The following is an 18,953-nucleotide window of genomic DNA, read 5'->3' as shown; positions in this document are numbered from 1 at the left end:
ACACATGTGTCTGCATGTGTATGTACATCACAGCAAGAATTCAAGGCATTTAGCCCTGAGGGAAAGTACTGGAGTGTCTGTGTTGAATGAGTTTCAGTGCTGGTCACCAGGTTGCAGCTGTGTTTTCAACAGCATGGTTGGTTTTTCCATTCACCTCAGCCTGGATTTTAGCTTTTAGTTTTGGACTATATCCATGGAGGAATGAGATGGATGTATGAAAAAAAAAAGTCAATTCCAAAATTGTTGCTTTGCCTACAGTATTCTTATAGCATTTGTGGGCATTGATTGTTCAAATCATAAGGTTCCATTAAAAAAAGCCTTCAGTTTATTTTTAATTTTTTTTCAGAAAAGGGAATAAATCTTTAGAGAAGATGATCAGTTAATTAATCATAGGGTGAAAAAAAGTGAGACTAACGCCGAGGAGTTTGGTGATTAAGAAAGAACAGAATGGATGACCAGATAGCTTCAAACAGTGCTAGGCAATTTTTGCTTCAATAGAGACTGATAGCAATGGAGAGTCTGTGGTCTGCCTGGGTCATGCCAGCCCATGTTTTCCCTGAATTAGCTGTCATCCTGTTGACTCCCACCTCTCACTTCTGGCACAACCAGTGTACACTCAGCAGTACATAGTGCCTACACAGCATATAGCCCTAACTGGAATAATAAAAGCCGCTTAAAGCTCAGCCTTGAATCATAGAAACATAGAATGTTAAAGGGTTGGAATAGACATTAATGATCACCTAATCTCATCTCCCAGTGCCCTGGAAGGAATACCTTCCACTAGACCATATTGCTCTAGGCCTTACCTTGCTTTGAACAATGCCAGTGTTGGGGCATCCCCAGCCTCCCTGGGGTTCAGTGTCTCACCACCCTCACAGTCAAGAATTTCTTCCTGATAGGTAACCTAAAGGTAAACCAATAGGTCACTACAGATAAACCAAATTTCCCCTCTTTCAGTTTGTACCCATTCATCTTTATCCTGTCACAACAGCTCCTGATGCAGAGTCCATCTCCAGCTTCCCTGTAGGCCCCTTCAGATACTGGAAGGTTGCCATGAGGCCACCACACAACCATCTTTTCTTCAGGCTGAACGGCCCCAACTTGTTCATCATCTCTTCATAGGGGAGGTGCTCCAGTCCTCTTGTCTACTTCAAGGCATTCTCTGGACTTGCTCCAACCATTCCATGTCCTTCTTATCCTTGCAGCACCAGAACTGTGCACAGTACTCCATGTGGATCTCACCAAAGCAGAGTGGGAGAATCACCTCCCTAACCCTGCTGGCCACACTACTTTTGATGCAGCCCAGGGCATCATTGGCTTTCTGAGCTATGAGTGCACACTGCAGGTACGTGTCGAGTTTTTCTTCAAGCATCACCCCAAAGTACATCTCCACAGTGTGGCACTCAGTCACTTCTTCACACAACATGCAGGTGTGTCTGGGACTGACACAACCCAAGTGCAGGATCTTGCATTTCACATTGTTGAACTTCATGAGGTTCACACAGACCCACCTCAAGCATGTCAGAGTCCCTCTGGATGGCATCCCCTCCCTCCAAAGTGTCAGCTGCCTCACAGAGCATGGTTGTCAGCAAATTTGCTGAGGCTGCACTTGATCCCACATCACTGGTGCCACCTTCACTTCTTCCAGTCCCACCCATTAGTCATCCCCCTGGTTTTCCCTATCATGACCTGTTTCAGCAAGAACTAGAGCTCTTTCTGGCAAAGGCTGGAATCTACAGCAGGGTTTTCATGAGACAACTGTCACCCTATTTACAGGCTGTGTATTAGTTAAAATAATTAAGGCATTGGTGCTGTAAATTAAATAGTATGGAAGACATTTTGCTGGCATGAGATCTGCGCAGTATTTTCCATATGCTTGCTTATGAAGCATCAAAAATGAACAAAAATATACAAATTAAAAGTCAAGATGCTAAGAGCTTCTGAAGGGCTGTACCAATACCCTATTATTTCTGTTCTGAGGAACTTTCTGGAGATTTCCATAATGGATAGTGATGAACTTTTCTTCATTCTTTTCCTTCCCCTTTTTTAAGTGATAGCTGCCAAATTTCATAAATCCTATAATGTTCTGCACTGTAATTAGTTTGGAAGCCTGTAATTGTTTAAGTTTAAGCCAGAAGATAAAGGATGCCAAACCACTTGAGCAGAAAAGTTGTATTAATGGCTTTGTATTATCACTTGCTGATTTATTTAATCTCTTTTGATCAAATTGTGATTCTCAAACAAAAAACAAGAAAAACTCAAGCAGTTGTTTTTCACCATGAGGAGGAAATGGGCAGAATGGACACACACACACACACACACACACACACACCCCACAAAACACACTGAGACAAAAGGGCTTTTGTGGCAGGAAGGGTACATCTACAGTCTTGAAGGTCAGTCATGATTCAGAGGAAGATATGCTGTGGGAAGTTATATTCAGTAATGACAGCTAAAAATTATACAACATTAGGTTACAACCAAAAGACTGGCCCTTGTGCTTCTGCACTGTGGTCCCAGGACACCTTTCCAAGTGTTAGCAAAAACTAGTGCACTTGTTCTAGGAATCAGAAATACAAACAATCTGCACCATTTACAGCTATGTACTGTTAATATCTCCCTTTATATGCAGATTCTTCCTATGCATTCATAGCTGGAGTAGCGAGAGTTTAGCACCAGATGTGAGAAAAGTTGAGAAGTGTATTGAAAAAAAGAATATGTGTATTTCTTGTCATTTTTAATAAGGGTTATAGCGAAGGTCCTTTTCCAAAATAGTGAAGATAAAGTACTGGGGGGTTCATATGTTATTAATGGCCTACATGTTGGTGTGCACCATTTATATGAAGGTGCCATTTAGAATTATGTTATCCTCTTGTATACTATACTTTTGCAGTAAACATTAAGGGAGGTCAGCTCAACACCATGATATAAGAAGCAGTCTATCTAAATGCTATTCATCTTCAAGGAATCAACACTGCATGCTATACGTAAACTCAGCTCAAATGCATATGTTAAGAATCAATTTTGCTAGTTTTAAACACACTCAATTTTTACAAGAGATACTATAGCTTGATTTTACACTTTGTACCATAGATCCCTGAATTAAGCTTTTTTGGTTCCAGCACCACTTTAGCCCATCTCTGAACTTTTAAAAATATGGGAGCAATTTCATTAATATTAGATTACTTCCTACTCCTGAATTTATCACATTTTGAATTTCCTTGATGGATTAAGGCCTCTGTGAGAAGAAAGTTATACTAAAGGTTTGATATAACTCACAAAGAGATGGTGCTATTTTTATTGCAGACAGCAAGAATCATACTCTCTTTGTATTCACTTTTTAGGGGTGGCTAATGTCAGTCATTGAAGAAAACATGTCCCTGGATTTGCTACCAAAGCTAAAGGAACATTTCTTTGTAATGGCAGCTCATGAGCTTTACAACAATTTACATCATGGAAACTGAATTTTTGTAAAAACTGAAGGACAAGTAGGTATTAGTTCAGATTTCTAATGTTTTAGATGTTCTTTCTGTCATTGATTTTCCATTGAAAAATATTTTCACAAATATTTTTCTGTCTCCTCTATCCATCTGACATTTGTAATCAGTACACTATTTTGATAGAATGTGATTTCCTCTTCTACATTCCTATAATACATCTCTTCATCTATGAAAAACATTTAGATATCAATGTCTTCAGTACAATTTATTATTGTACCTCTGGATAGGTAGAAGTATTGAAGTATTTCATTTCAGTGACTCAGCTTAAGACTTCTACAATGTTGAAATCCTACCAATAAGTTGATTTGAAGACTGATACACAGACTTCGTATAAGGCCTTCTGCCCCAGCAGACTCTCATCCTTTTTAAAAAGGTACATAATTCTGGATTTCACACATGCAATTACATAGTGCTTGGCAAACTATACCATATTGCTATCAGGAAGCAAAGCATTAAGTACATGTTACACAACATTTAATTTATTGCACAATATAGATGCAATAGAGAAAAAAATTTAATTAGCTGGTATAAAAAGTGAAAAAGGGCAGATGCAATGTAACAGCACATCAGGAGATTTCAGTCAGCTCTGTAAATATTTTTGGTATCTAATCATAAAGACACAGTTATCTGCTGAGGGCCAAGGATCACAACATTGCATCTTTCAGTGAATAGAGAGAGAGGGATGGACTAGAACAGGGAGCCATGTTCCAAACAAAATCACAAACATTGAGCTATGGGAGCCATACATCCCTTGGGCAAGAGGTTGTAAAGATGGATGAGCCCAGGCAACATGCTAACAAAGCATCAAAAGTAAGGATAAAGGTCTGATGTTGGGCCAGGTCAGCGGCACACAGAACTACATGTGTACAAAGGCACAGGAGCTTCTAAAATTCATGAAGAAATTTTTCATATTGGCTTGCATTGCAAGATGATTTGCTTTGCTGTGGTACCCACTGGCAGACCACATATGATTGCTCAGCCTGGATAGCCACAAATGGAATATCCTGTAAAAATGGATACAAAGTCTAGACCATCTCCAAGCACCGGTTCTGATGAATGTCTGTTGATTAAATTATGATTTAATGACATGTACCGACATTTACCTGATATTCTGAGGTTCCCCCATTCAGGGAAATTTTTTTCATTACTAGAAATAAGACAAGACTAAATTTACAAGACTAAATTAATGTGATAATGTGCAAACAAAGTATTCTATTTGTAATTATGTGTGTGGGAAACTTTGTTATTTCACTTGAACAATTAATGCGCCTCCATATGAACAGCATTGATAGTATATTTTGTACTGAGCCATCTGAAGAAAACAAAGCAGAGGATTTATGAGAAAGCCTCACAAAATCCAAATGATACTGTCCTTACTGAAATCAGGTGGTATTCAAAAAAAAGAGGTGGGGAACGCAAAAAAAGAGAGCACACAAGCTAAATTCTAGAAAAAATTAATTACTGAAATCTTACAAGCCTCAGGGGAGACATATGCCTGTAATCAAATTCTGGGAAACAAGCCCCTGCAAACTCTCGCATTTCAACTTCCAACTCACTACCATTTCATGTTCATTTTGTTGTGAAATGTGACTCTCATAAAACAAACAAACAAACAAAAATCAGTTACAAAATTTCCACTTTTCCATGCAACTGAAAAACCTCCCAAGTTCAAAACAGAGCAGCAAGCTGCCTTCCAAACTCTTCAGAAATGAGGTAATGGCTTTGCGATTTCATTCCTTTGGTTGGAGCAAAGAATAGAAGCTGGGAAAAGAGAGTCTCAAAAAGTGTACTCTTTATCCTCTCCCCGTTGGTTGTCTTCTGCAGCTTTCAGCCCCAGGAATGCAAGGGATGATGTAGTGCAGCCGGTATGTACGGAAGCACTTGCAGACCCATTGTACTTAATGAGACTTGGAAACCAGTCAGGACCAGGGCACTTCTTCTTGTGATGCTTTTCATCAAGACCACAAAGAGGGACAGAAGAGAGGCGTGAAATGTTCCACAGTTTTTTTGTAAATATTTAGGGCAGCATTTTTTAAAACTAGCCAGCTGATATCCAAACATCCTCAGCTCCCAGGAAGCTCCTGTTGAAGATCCCATTCCTTTCAAGTATTGTCTGCGTTGTGTTTCATATCACAGCCTTGAGGATGCTGCTATTGCAATACCAGACCAGCAATCAAACAGTCAAGGAGGAGATGCAGAACAAAACTCTTTTCCATATAAAAGGAGAGTTAGTGGAAGAGTGTTCTATTTTGAAGGGTTTGGATGTTATTTTCTGTTTTACACTCAGCTCTCTGTGCTTGTCAATTCTACAAACATTTTAATATTCCAGACTTCACAGTTCTTCACAGTGTAAACTCTAACACTACCAACAAAATATGTAGCCTTAGATTACATCGAAAGCCTCTTGTTTGAAGAAAAAATGGGTCAGGGGTGTTGTGTCCAGAACAAAAATTGCAAAATTGTGAAGTGGCCTGAGCCAAGTACAAGGTGAAACAGATGTAGCCAAGCTTTATGACAAGTACATAAGCTGCCCAAATAGTTGTCATGCAGCATTGTCCAAAAGTATATCTCCAAGGTCCACCAAAGAGATAATTCAGATTTCAGGTGTGCTGCATTTCATTTAGTAAAGGGCACATTCATACCACTGTGTATGTGGATGCGTTTGTAAATACATGCATCTATAATTGATGAAGCCACCTATTTAATATTCAAGTCATTTATCAAGATGCTTTTGAGACTTGATTCCTTATTTTGCAGACCAAATGTTAACATTTGATTGAATTTATTAACTCAATTAAATAAGAAGTGTTCCACATTAAAAAGCATAATGTCGGAATTAATCCCCCAAAAATGTGATGATGCTTTAACTGATATCCTGTGACCTCTTGATACTCTCCGACACTGTCCTGATGATCTCAGTATAAATAATCACATCAGAGGTTTCCCAGGGATCTCTCTCCAGAGGATATCAGATGTCTCCACAGGGGCATGTGTGCATCCCTCTTTTGTGCAGAAAAATCTTCTAGTCCCTCCTCCCCACATCCTTCACAGTCATTCCTTAGCAGAACAAGGTGCCAAATCTAGCTGCAGTGATCTTCAGGAAGGTACTCTCTTTGCTGACTTTGATCCCAAACAAAAGCAGGATGTGGACATAAGAAGAATATTTGACCAGGTAGACGGCCACAAAAAGAGTAAGTACCTGGGCTAGAAATCCAACCACACACAGACTACCTGAAAACCCTGCCTTGTTATTAGTGATCCTGAAAAAAATATAAATTTTTGCTAACTTGCAGCAATCAAGGTGTTTATTAACCTGTCAATATTTTTCGGTTGCAGATCAATTTTGCATGATCACCAAAAAAGCAACAGCACCAAACTAAGCCCATATGTGGACAGACTGCCTCAGAGTCCAATCAAGGCAGTACAACCCATCACTGACATCTCACCATCACATTGTCTGCTCTGCTCCTCACTTAGTAACTTGAAGTCAATTGGAAGTGGGACCTCCATCACCAAGCTGATCAAATAATCTCCCATGCCAAGCTCTCCTTGTAGTTAGGTAGTTCTAATTCTGAAATAACTGGAAATAAACTCATTAAAGGCAGTGCATGTAACAGATTTTCTCATAACTACTGCAAATTGTAATCTGGTAAGACACCAAAGGTGACTTTTGCTGTGCAAGAAGAAAGAATTAGCAACCTATTCTCAGACTAGCAAAATGTTCTTGAGCATTCACACTGGGGAGTCATAAAGGTCTGGAAACCACGCCCGTATGACAACAAAGTATTCCCCTCCCCATTCAATCATTGAATAATACATGAAAATGTTCCTAAATAGAAGAGCAGAGATTATAAGAGATCTTTATTCTGTGCCTAGAAAAGAAGATGAAACATGCAGACTCTGGACTTTAACCTTAACATAACCTCTTTGCGCTAAAGAAGGCAATTACAAAGGTGACAGAGAACAGGACACAACCATAACAGAGTTTCACTTGTGTCTAATCCCAAACATCCCAATTCCCATTTTGCACTATAAGTCCCAGAAATTCTTCTGGTCAGCAGTTGAAATACCTTTGGTGGAAGGTGGTATCCCTACTATCCTTTAGAAAGATCATGTCTCAGCTGACTGAGCCATTCAGGCACCATGCTGGATAGGGGATATCTGCCAGGTGCATGTAACTCTACAACATACTCCTCAGCCCAAACACAAGAACTATCCATGGAAGAATGATAAAACAGAGACATGCTGTAGGAAAGTTGTTTTTTTTGTATCATCTTAAGGATTCACAAAGGCCTGGCTGTATTCTCATTTCTTTCCGTATTCTGTTATTCCACAGACATCTGATAATACTACTGGAGTAAAAACATTTTATTAAAACTACTTTTTTAGTTTTAAATTCTTGTGAAATTTACCACCCCCAAAAAATATTCTTAAACTCATAATTTGAGGTTATCGTTAATACCACGTGTGAAATTCCTCAGAAAAAGACTGTGTGCTTTGCTGATGCTTCTACCATTCAAGATGAAAGTAAAAATTTTATATTCCACTGCACATTTTAACAGCAATGATTCTTACACTATATAGACATACTCTTATATAAATTGTATCTATTATATTATATATACTACATACATAAATCAGTATTCTTACAATAATTTCTGTATTTTATCTCACATAATTCACCTTCCTGATACAGCTTTTTATAAGTCCTGAAAGACTACTGTCTCCTCGTGCACTGCCCCTACTCGGACAGAAGGAGCCAAGTATATGCACTATTGTCCTTTAATATGAAAAAAACCCTAAAAATTGATAGTTAATTCTCTCCCAAAGACTCTTATTTGATTTTCACCAGTCAGCGTGGGTGACTTGGAGATGTTTAAGGGGAGTCACTGTTCTGTCATAGCAAGAGTCCCAAACATAGCTAATGTGTTAACTGACTGTCACAAGAATCACAAGAGCAGCTCCCAACAGCTTTTAGTGTGTATGTCCCTGTTCAGTTTAGGCCTAGCATACAGGCTAGCACTTAACCTGATTAGACTATATTTGCATGATAGGTACTTATGATGCTTTAAAACATCTTTCTATTGTCATGGTAGTCATGTTCTGACTAGTCTTTGATAGAATCATCTCTTTTGTTGAAGAATGCTCTCAACATTGCACAAATGAAATAGATCCTTCTGACACAATCTACTAAGTCTTTCATCTCACTTTCTTACTAAGGTTTCTTTTTTTTTCTAGTCACCAACAGTGACTAAAAGTAGCATTGACCTCTTAACTTTACCCTGTTTTCTTGGAGAACTATTTACTGGCTTTCATTCCTAGTGAAAGAAACCTCTCATTTAACAAATGCATCATATTCTACAGTCACTACCAACTCTTTTTACTTTTATCATTTGGATTAATTCAGAAAATGTCATGCTTCATATAAATCACTTTTTTTACTCAAAAGTATTCCTTATTGAATAAACTAGTGTCATTTCAGTCAACAAAAATAAAGCACAAAGATCCTAGCCCTTCTTTGGTAGTTTACATTATTTATCCACCTATAAAGTGCGATTCTGATGCAAATGAAATACATTTTTAACTTACATTTTCTCTTCTAATAGAAAATTACTCCAGAAGGCTAGAAATGTTCCTATTTGTGTAAGTGAACTTCCAATTACCATAATCCCACAAGAACTGTATATATATGGCCATGTTCATTCACATCTCTAGCAAAATTGAACCCATTAGGCAGTGCTTCACTTTGTTCTTGCCGGCACTGCCATTCAGGTGCTTTGATAAAACAAGCATATCGAGCCCTTTTGGGATGACAATTCAGAAATGTTCACTCTCAGCTTTTAGCTTGGATCCAGGGTGGAAATATGACACATTGCAAATCACTCTGAGCCAGATTTATGGCATAATGTAATAGATGATTCACCAATACTTTTGCTTGTGCCAGACTGAGGCACAGACCCTAAATCAGCAATCAGTGACAGGTTTGGAACTGCATTGTCTATCTTAAAAAAAAAAAGGAAACAAAACAAAAAGTTTCCACAGGACATTACTGTGGTTGTGGAGACACAGAAGTACCATGATACCAATACTAATATGAAAACCTTAATTTTCACATTTATGTAAATTATCTACTGTAGCTTTGGGAAGTTAACACATGAAGTTTCCTTGAGCTCCCAGATGTGAGCTGAAATACACCATGAAATGCAAAAAAAAAGGGATCAAATCCAACCTTATTTTATTTTTGAGGAAAGGAAAAGGTATTTTCCACACAAAAACTGTAACTGCTAAATTGTAAACTGGATAAACACTCAGGATATATCAGTCAGTGATTCACATTTTAAGCAATTGTGTGTTTGAGCTTGCCAATAATATGTTCTGAATATGTTCTGAGATACTGGAAGTGTGTCTCTGTATATGTGTGTGTGTGTGTGTGTGTGTGCTGCCATAACCTATCTGTCCAAGCATGGACTGTCCTGAAAGATTAAGTGCACCTATTTTGAACTGGAGGCTGCATGCCATAATTTTTAGCTAACCCGTTTCCTTCTTAGTGAAAACAGAAATAAAAATATATTGTGCACACTTCATTGCTAGAACCTTTGACCTCAGCTGCCTGTCTAGCTGAGACTGTGATGAATGCTTTGTGTCTCTTCATTTTTAATTGCTCATAAATTGTTATCCCATGAAACACAAAACTAGCCTTGTCCTCATTTTAGTAGGGGTTGGAGGTCAGCCTAACAGTAATACAATTAAGGAGTGTCTTTGTGTGGGGGTGTGGGAGTGAAGAGGGCAGGAGGGTTACAGAAGGTTGTGGTAGTGAAAGATGTATTCCTTTCCAAGGCAATACAAAGCAAATTCCACACGTTCAAACAAAAGTCTTTAATGTTTGACAGTGTTGAGAAAATCTTCTGAGGGGGCATTTAGAAGGGCAATAAAGTACATATCATCTTCTTTATCTGTATACTCATTCTTAAACATACATGTACACATGGCTGTGTAAGATAGCACCGATCTTCTCTTTGCAATGGCAGACTTTATCCTGAGCGTCAAATTTTACCCAGGCATGCAGGTTCTGATTTGCTGGTTTCAGAAAAAATAATAGCCTACCACTGCTCCTTTATGAAATAAACTAAACCACATCTGTGGAGATAACTCTGCAAAGTTACTTTCCTCTGCATAATCTTCCTGTGGGTGTCATACCCTTCCTTCCTGTTCTTGGAAAGTTGGACTACTCTTAATTCAATTAATATACAGTATGCCACAACACTAAAATATCTTTCACTTTCAAAATGTCTCATAATAAATAACAACAACTCTTACCTCATTGAGACAAGGGACCTTGTTGTGCCCAGTAAGGGCATAAGGGATCGTACTTTTGATTTTGGTTAAATTAATATGAAAATAAAGCAAGCTTGCTGAATTTGCTTTTACCTCACACCACATATAATTCTGTTTAACAAAAAACATTGAGCTTTTGGTGGTTGAGCATGTCTTCAGATTCCTACAGACAAAACCATTCTAGTAATAATATGTTCTTGTTGAAGTTATGCAGGCATTTTGTTCCAAAACCCATAACAATCCTTGTTTTCTTATTTAGGTCTAAGAAAATGTGGTATCTGTTGCAAAGCCACCAAGTTCTCAGCAGCCTATCACAGAGGTTGGAAATGGTCTTCTCCAGTCCTTTACACAGGCTAATTCCAACAGCTGTTTATAAAACATTAATAGCCATATTGCTAATATAGCATTTAGCACCTAGTGGTGAATTCTTCCTGGAGGACAGAAAACTCCACCACTTAGTCATAGCACAATGGCTGCCAGCTGCTCATATAGATTCCAGTGGTCCAGAGAGCATAAAGTTTTATTCTCAGTAAGTGACATACTGTTGAGTTTGGCAGCCAAATTATTTGTACCTCCTCAACTGCACGCTCACCAGTGACCTGTTATCACACTTTCATAAAACATCCTACAGTTTCATCAGATACTGCATAGAAAGAGATGCAACAAGTTACTGTTGGAAGTTCCTATGGCCACAAGATAAAAATGTGAACTAGATTTCCAGGATATTCAGTTTTCCCTCAGAACTAAGTTTGGGTCCTTTTCTTTTTTTAAAACTGAAAAGTTCGGTTTTTTTCAGCTACTAACATTTTATCATTTTACTTCATAAAATATTAATTACTTTCCCATGAACACTAATACAGTGCTATTAGGAAAGAGAACAGAAGCTACTGCAGAATATTGTTCTTCTCCCTCAAATGTGGGATTCCTTCTTGCTTTAGCTGTGCTAGTAGTTAAAATTACAAATGATCCCACTAAGATTAAATTTTATTTCAGGTCTTCTTTAAACTGAATTCTCACTTTATCTTTAGCAGATAAAAAACAAACTATCATGTCTAGGATTTGGGGTGAAAAAATATGTATTTCTCTGATATATGGGGGTCTATCACATTATGCTGTAATGTTTATCATGACTTTCACAAAAATTATCATTTTACTTAAAAAAACCATTCCTTAAGGCAGGTGATTCTATGAGATTCATTGCTTCCTTGCTCAAAACGTAAAGGCATGGTACCATCCCATGGCTCCCAATGTCAGTTGTGATTTAAGAGCCGAAGTTCCACTTAAATCGCAGATAACAATCTGGACTGCCCACATTCCAGTGTTCTCAAAGCCTTCAGTGCTAAAACACAGTATATTCTTCCAATCTGTGGAAATCTCCTGAGATGCCTATTGTCCTGCTTTCCGCCAGGACACCTATGGTTAGAGTCAAGTGCACTCAGAAACATTCTGTTCCTGCAGGATAGGAACCTACCTCGAAGGAAGAAATTTAGCTTTCAACACCGAGTGACCTGTATTGTCACTTCTGGAACTGGAAAGTTTAGCTGTGGTTTAGCATAAAAATGGTTCTGGATCTCTCTTATGTTATAGTTTAGTAAGTTAATACATTCATTAGAAGAGAAAACTAAGTGCTAGATCCCCTCACCTCACAGTATATGAATCTAAGGTCCACAAAAACACTTCAAGCACCAGGCCATGACTATGCTAGGTGTAGCTCTCTCTTCCTGTAAACCAGATTAAGAAAGTTCTGGTTTAGGATGTTTTTCTGAGGAGGAGTAGTCCTGGCAGTGTCAGTGTTTTATCCATGATGGTTTAATGTTAAACCTCTACTTATTTCAAGGGGCAAGGTCTGGAACTCTAGCAATGCACCACTGGAGGTGGAAGTCAGGATCTTACTTTCCCTTCAGCTTCAATAGGGCCTCACATCAGCTGCTGCTGCCTTCCCTGCTTCCTGCTCAAAATCCCCATACCAGCCTCATGTCCTCAGCAAGCCACGTCTGTGCACTGCTGTCACTGCCTCCATTTCTCACAGGAGTACCTTGCCCCATGAAATCCTGCCTCCATGAGAGGCTGGACGGACAGCCTGTTTCAAAACTGAGGAAAGCACTGTGTTGGTTTCACATTCAGTGGATTAGTATCTTCAGAAATGCCCATCCTTCCTCATTCTTTGTGTACATATGTATTTTCAGAAGTTCTCTTAGGACTTCCTGCCTAAAATTTAAGTATATCTTTGTCCCAGATATTTTGGTTGGACATAAGCTGAAGTTCAACTTGCAAACTCTGGAAGGCCTTGACATTTACACAACAGTTCTGTGGGTTTAATTGGAAAAAGCCTAGTATCAGCCAGATTAAAAAAAAATCAGGGTGTATGTTTCTGATGTTTTCTCTATTAAAACTTAGCACAGCACAAATGATAAATCTTGGTGTTCTTATTGAATCACAGCACTGCCTTACAGCATTCACACTGAAAATGGCAGACCAGTTACTTCTGTCTTAATAAAGTCTAATGTTTCATTCTGCTAATGGAGAAGGTTTCTTTCAACATTGTGTACAAAATCTCTCTTAAAATTCAGTAGGGTCAGGTCAAACGGATGTTGCTGCAAACATCAGCCACTCAGCAGGAGTTTGCATCAGTGGACAATCTGAGTAATAGGAATTCAGTGGGTTCTCCCTCCTAACTTTTCTATGAAAATGGTGATTTTTGAGTAACTGCTACTAAAAATACTTTTTTTTCCATAACTCATCATGTGTTCAGTTGCTCACTTAATGTTCAGAATGAAGATTGAATTGTTGCTACATTTGTATTGGATAATTAAAGGCTATATGGTGTTTTGAGGCTGACTGTGAGAACTGACCTGACATTAAAACCAGATTGAAAGCAAGCTATGTCCTAGAAATTATGTGGCCTGTGACTGGTTTCCCCAATGTTGCTGATAAAAGAGTCCATCACCTTTTTCCCCTTGTGAGTTCCTAATGAGGGAAGGGTAAAGGACACAGCAGGAAAGTCAGTTTGTTACCTCAGCAGACGTAGGGGATGGAGGTCCATGTGGCAGCAAGGATACAAAGGCTATTGATGTGCAAGAAACCACAGAAGCACCAGGGAATGGTCATGCAGGGGCAGTGGGGTAGCCCTGTATGTCAGAGGTATGTCATTTTTGACTGTCTGGAGTTTAAACAGTGGTGTCAGTAAGGTTGAGTGTTTATGGGTAAGCATCAGAGGGAACTTGTCAGTGCTAGAGTAACCATTGCATGATCTCTGAGGTCTTTTCCAGTCTCACTGGTACTATGGAAGGCCAACATGATAGGGCGACTGCTGATGGCAACAATCTGACAAATATCACTGAGAGAAGGAAGGTTAAAGTCTGTGTCTCCCTCAAGTACAATAGGCTGAACTAAAAAGACCAGTTCTAGATGAGTTTTTGAAAGATATGTTCCAGGTATGCAACCCTCAGGTATGTTAATAAAGCAGCTCTTCGGCCAAACAATATTACTGATGTGTCTACTCCTTTGCCACTGGGAAGCCAAACTTTTTTGTTCCTTTGTTTTTCATGTGGCATCTTCTGAAGAGAACAATCCTGGACAAAAGCTGCCCCCTTTGAGGCAGTAAATTAACTCTTTCAGAACAGAGAATTCAGTGAGAATGTTGTTTAGAAAGCAGGTTATGCTTGGTTAGGATGCCCATTTTACAGTCCTAGTGTCAGAAGGCAAGACTAGTCAGGATTCCAGGGCACCTGCATCTGCTTTGTGACAGAAGCTTGCTGCTGCCTTGTATTTTCTCTCCAATCTCACGACGAGAACCAAGAGAGCAGTGAAAGCTGTTAAATGTAGTTCATAATGCAGCCATATCTTTGGCCTTAGCTCCAGCAAGCCCAGATGGGAAATAAGGGTCGTTTAGAAACAGAGCACTTACCACAAACTAGAGAGAGAGATGTAAAACGTACTCACCTACTCATAATTTTCTTCCTCTGAAGTGGATACTGGGTCCTCTGTGACCCATTAGAGCTGGATTATTCTTCCACTCTAAACAAAGAAGCTATCTGATTTTTTTGTAAGCTTCTCAAACTAGTGCCAAATGCCCAAAATGGGAAGACAAACTGCAAATCCTAATGAATAAACATTTTGCAAGATTAGCCATCTCCAAGCAGGAGATGTTCTCTTTTATCTATTTAATTTATCAAACAAAAAATGGAAATGAAGATGGTAAAGCAAGATACCAAAATGATGGAATCGAAGGATTTCTCCCTTAGCTCTCAGCAGGAGTGCTTTCTGAGGGACAAAAGGATGATTAGAGACATGATGCAAATGAGACAGTGTTCTGGGTGGGGTCTCTCCACATCCACTGTAGAAAAGGAAAATTCCAAGCAGGAAAATTCATTTTAGCTTGTTCCCTTGTGGGTGTCTGGTGCTCAGTGATGCATCACAGGTGGGACGTATCAAACAGTAAAACAAATCTTCACAAGCATAAGAGACATTTAAGATATCAGCAAAATTGAACCCAGAGGAAAGAAGATCTTTATTTGAGAGTGCCTGTGTGTTTTATTATGTTGGGTTCTTTTATTTTTCTTTACTGCCTTTCCACAGCACAGATATAAAGCTTTCTTTAAAAATGAACAAACAAGTTCTCTAAATACTGCAGAATTTTGTGCCTACAGGTCATGGTTGGTTTAAACAGTACATAAGGAAAAGCATAAAAGAGCAGGTATGCATACAAGAAAAGAAGCACTGACCTGCTGCAGCCTTTTCCTTGGCAGCTGCCCAAATAAATGCTGGTCTTAAGTAAACAACCTCATGGACTAGAAAACTTCTGAATTCATACATCAGGAAATAAATATTAGATGTGGCTGTTTGCCACCCCTTCTTAAATATGCCCACATAATCCTAAAATTATATCTGATGTACTTCTGTGATTAATTTTTGCATAAACAGAATATTTTGTGAGCAGAATTTTTAAGTTCCAACCACTTAAATTCCATCTTAAGTGCTAATGTGTATAAATAACTGATCTTCTGGAAATACTCAAGAGCACAGGAAAGGAAAGATAGTTCAAATGACAACTTAAGCATGCTAATATGAACTGAAAATCAGTCAGAGAAGATGCACACTGTTATTAGAGGTGGAGAGTGATCTCACATGTACCAGCTTTCCTAAAATGCAGTAAATAAAGCAGTAATTCAGTGTGAATGAAAAGAAGAAGTCTGAATAATAGAAAGTTTTATAAAAAGGTTCCCCTTTTTAAGGTCCCATTAACAGGATTTTCAGAGCTCTATGTAACACCATGATACATGTGCTTGAATCCTGCATATTCAAGATGCGAAAAGTAGAAACTTCTTTTGCTTTCCAATTTAAAATTAGGAGAAAGTTGGATAAAATCTAGAAATAAACACATCTATTGATTCGGGACTTTTAAATATTTTGAATGACTACAAAAAGTCATCTGAAAGACTAGATACTTCTACCACAGGCTAAGGAAACCAGTTGGCAATTGTCCACACTTCATCTGATCACAACTACAGGTTACATGACGGGTCTCACACCTGAGTCCAGAGTCCATGGGCAGCAGGACAAGAACTTCCAGAGAGCAAGTCATTCCACACCTAATACTCCCTCTAGCACTGGATTCAGTACTGGGAGGTACTTAGCCATTTTCATGAGCTGCACAGGGGTCTGAGACACTAATCTGCACCACCTCCTCACCTCCAGATGACTCTAGTTTGGCAAAATGAGCTTTAACAGTAGTGGGTAACTTGCACTTTTACTCAAATCACACAATGGTATTAATCTGATTTATATTTTGAGCTCATTAGACTAGAAACTATTCCAAGGCCTGAGAAAGAACTCAGCACTCACTATTTATTTACTAATATTCACTATCCCCCCCCCCCCAAATTTCCTTTTCTTCATAATGGATTTTCATTGAAAGCTTTCACTTCCAGCTTGTCTTATGAACAGCAGATAAATGTAGAGTAAAAATATTGGAGTAAATAACAATACCCTCTTCAGTATTAAAAAGATGAAGAAATTTTAGCTTCTGATGTTGTTTATGATGTTACCTTCAGTGACTGGAACCTTTTTATTTAAATTCCGCTGACAATTCTCTAGGTGGTCATGTTGGTCCAAACACAGAGGTGTATTTCCACCATTTCAACATCTATGTATTTGATGTAAGAGCAAATGGTCAAAGAATTCCCAAGAAGAACAACAGTAAAACAAACACACAAGTTGTAGAATGCTTTCTTGTGTGTAGAAATGGATCCAGTGCTTAGTAGAGCAGCCAGGTACTTGGGCTCTCTAAAAATAGCTGGCAAAATTGCAGAGTGACAGCAGCTGAAACGTCTGGTCAGCACATACACAGATCTTCTACAATGAAGTATGATGAACATCACCCAGTGATCTTGCTGTCTTCTGACACCAAAAGGGCTTTGATCAAAACTAGAAATAGGCCCACAACAGTGCAAAGCACCCGAGGCACTTCTAGCAAAGCCAGTAAATTGACATGGAACTCTTTCGTTATACAACACCAGAGTTTCAAGATGAAATATCTGTCTAGGTAAAAGTCCTCTGCACTGAAAGAATGGTAAAAATCTCTTTTCCCCACCAAGAATATTAAAGATGTACTAAGTTAATTTACTTGTTCTCAGTGAAAGAGGAGAGGGAGAGGGAGAGGGAGAGGGAGAGGGAGAGGAGAAATTAGCAGGGTATGTGGGAAGGCTCAATTCTTAGCACCTGACAGGAATTCAAAGAATATTTGGAGACCTGGAAATGCTTCAGAGAAAAGCTGTGGCTCAGTGAGAGAAGTGGAACATATAAATCTTTTTCTTCCATGAAAAAATATTTATTTCTATAAAATAAGAATAAGTTCTTATTTCATCAATACGTTCTAGTGAATTCACATGCATTTATTATTTTCTCTTACCCTTCCAAAATACCCTTCTGCATAAAGACATTGGAAAGTGCACAGCACATTCAAGAAAGCATAAAGGGATCTTACTATGACAAATTTGTGAGTACGTATGTCCTCCTAGCAGAGGGAAAGCAAGTATTTCAGTGAGATGTTACAATTTTTTTGTTGTTATTTATTTCTTTGAATAATTGATTATGCTTAGCCACTCACCAAAAACCTTTTGGGTACTGTGTTGTTTCTATACCAGCAAGACAGCCTGCATGGAATTTACTGAAAATGAGATTTGTCTCTGAAAGACAGCCCCTTGTTTGCTTAGACTGTCCTGCTCCACAGTTGTAAAGTGTTGTTGCTACGTCTGCAACATTGCTACTGCCTCAGCCTGAGAGCTGCTCCTGGATGAGACAGGGAATTCCATTTAAAAAAAAATAAAATAAAAAAGTATATTTATAGAAGCAAGGCTGACAAGGGGAGGGGGAGGGTATGGAGTGAAGTAGAGAACAGGGAACGAGCACTCATGCTTGAAACCCCTTGCTTGTGCAATAATGAGCTTGAAAGCCTTGCTGAAGTGGTTTTACAGCTGTGCAACAAAATGGTGCACTCTCCTCCCTTAATACTGACATTTTAATGTAGGATCACAGCTATTCAGATTGTCCATTGGAGCTGGCAGGCTGATGGTGTGAGCAACTACGCACTCTCATCAATGTCGCTTGGATGAAAGCTGCTGTCAGGCTCAATAAAATGGCAGGCTAGGCCAATCTGGCACACATGAAAGGAAACTGGAAGAAAGGCTTAATTGCACCTCCAGCAGATTCCAGTTATTCTGTTGGTCTGTTAACAACACGCAGCCTGGCACGCCAGTCCTGTCCAGTCTGCTGTGCTGCACTGGTAGGAAAAACTCCTTGAAGGTATGGCACAAATACACTCTGGGTTAGACCACCACAACCAAGCCAAAGAGGTCACAAGTCATCTCAAGCCAGTTAGCAGCAGCTGCTGTATCCAGCAAAGGGATTTAGGGAAAGGATCCCTAAAACAAAGGGTTGAGTAGATTCATGGTTGATGGACCAGCACAGGCTCCACTAGAAGTGGGGAGATTCCACAAGATGGGCTAGACACTCTTCTGAGACATCTCAGGGAAGATCTAGTAGGAAAAGTACACATTAGAGAGGGACATTAAGCCAAAAGAAAGGGAGAAGAGGTATGACTGATGACACTGAATACTG

This window comes from Parus major, chromosome 3 (genome assembly GCF_001522545.3).
Source record: "Parus major isolate Abel chromosome 3, Parus_major1.1, whole genome shotgun sequence".
Lineage (NCBI taxonomy): Eukaryota > Metazoa > Chordata > Aves > Passeriformes > Paridae > Parus > Parus major.
The sequence above is the reverse complement of the archived record's forward strand: the minus strand, read 5'-3'. Positions refer to the sequence as shown.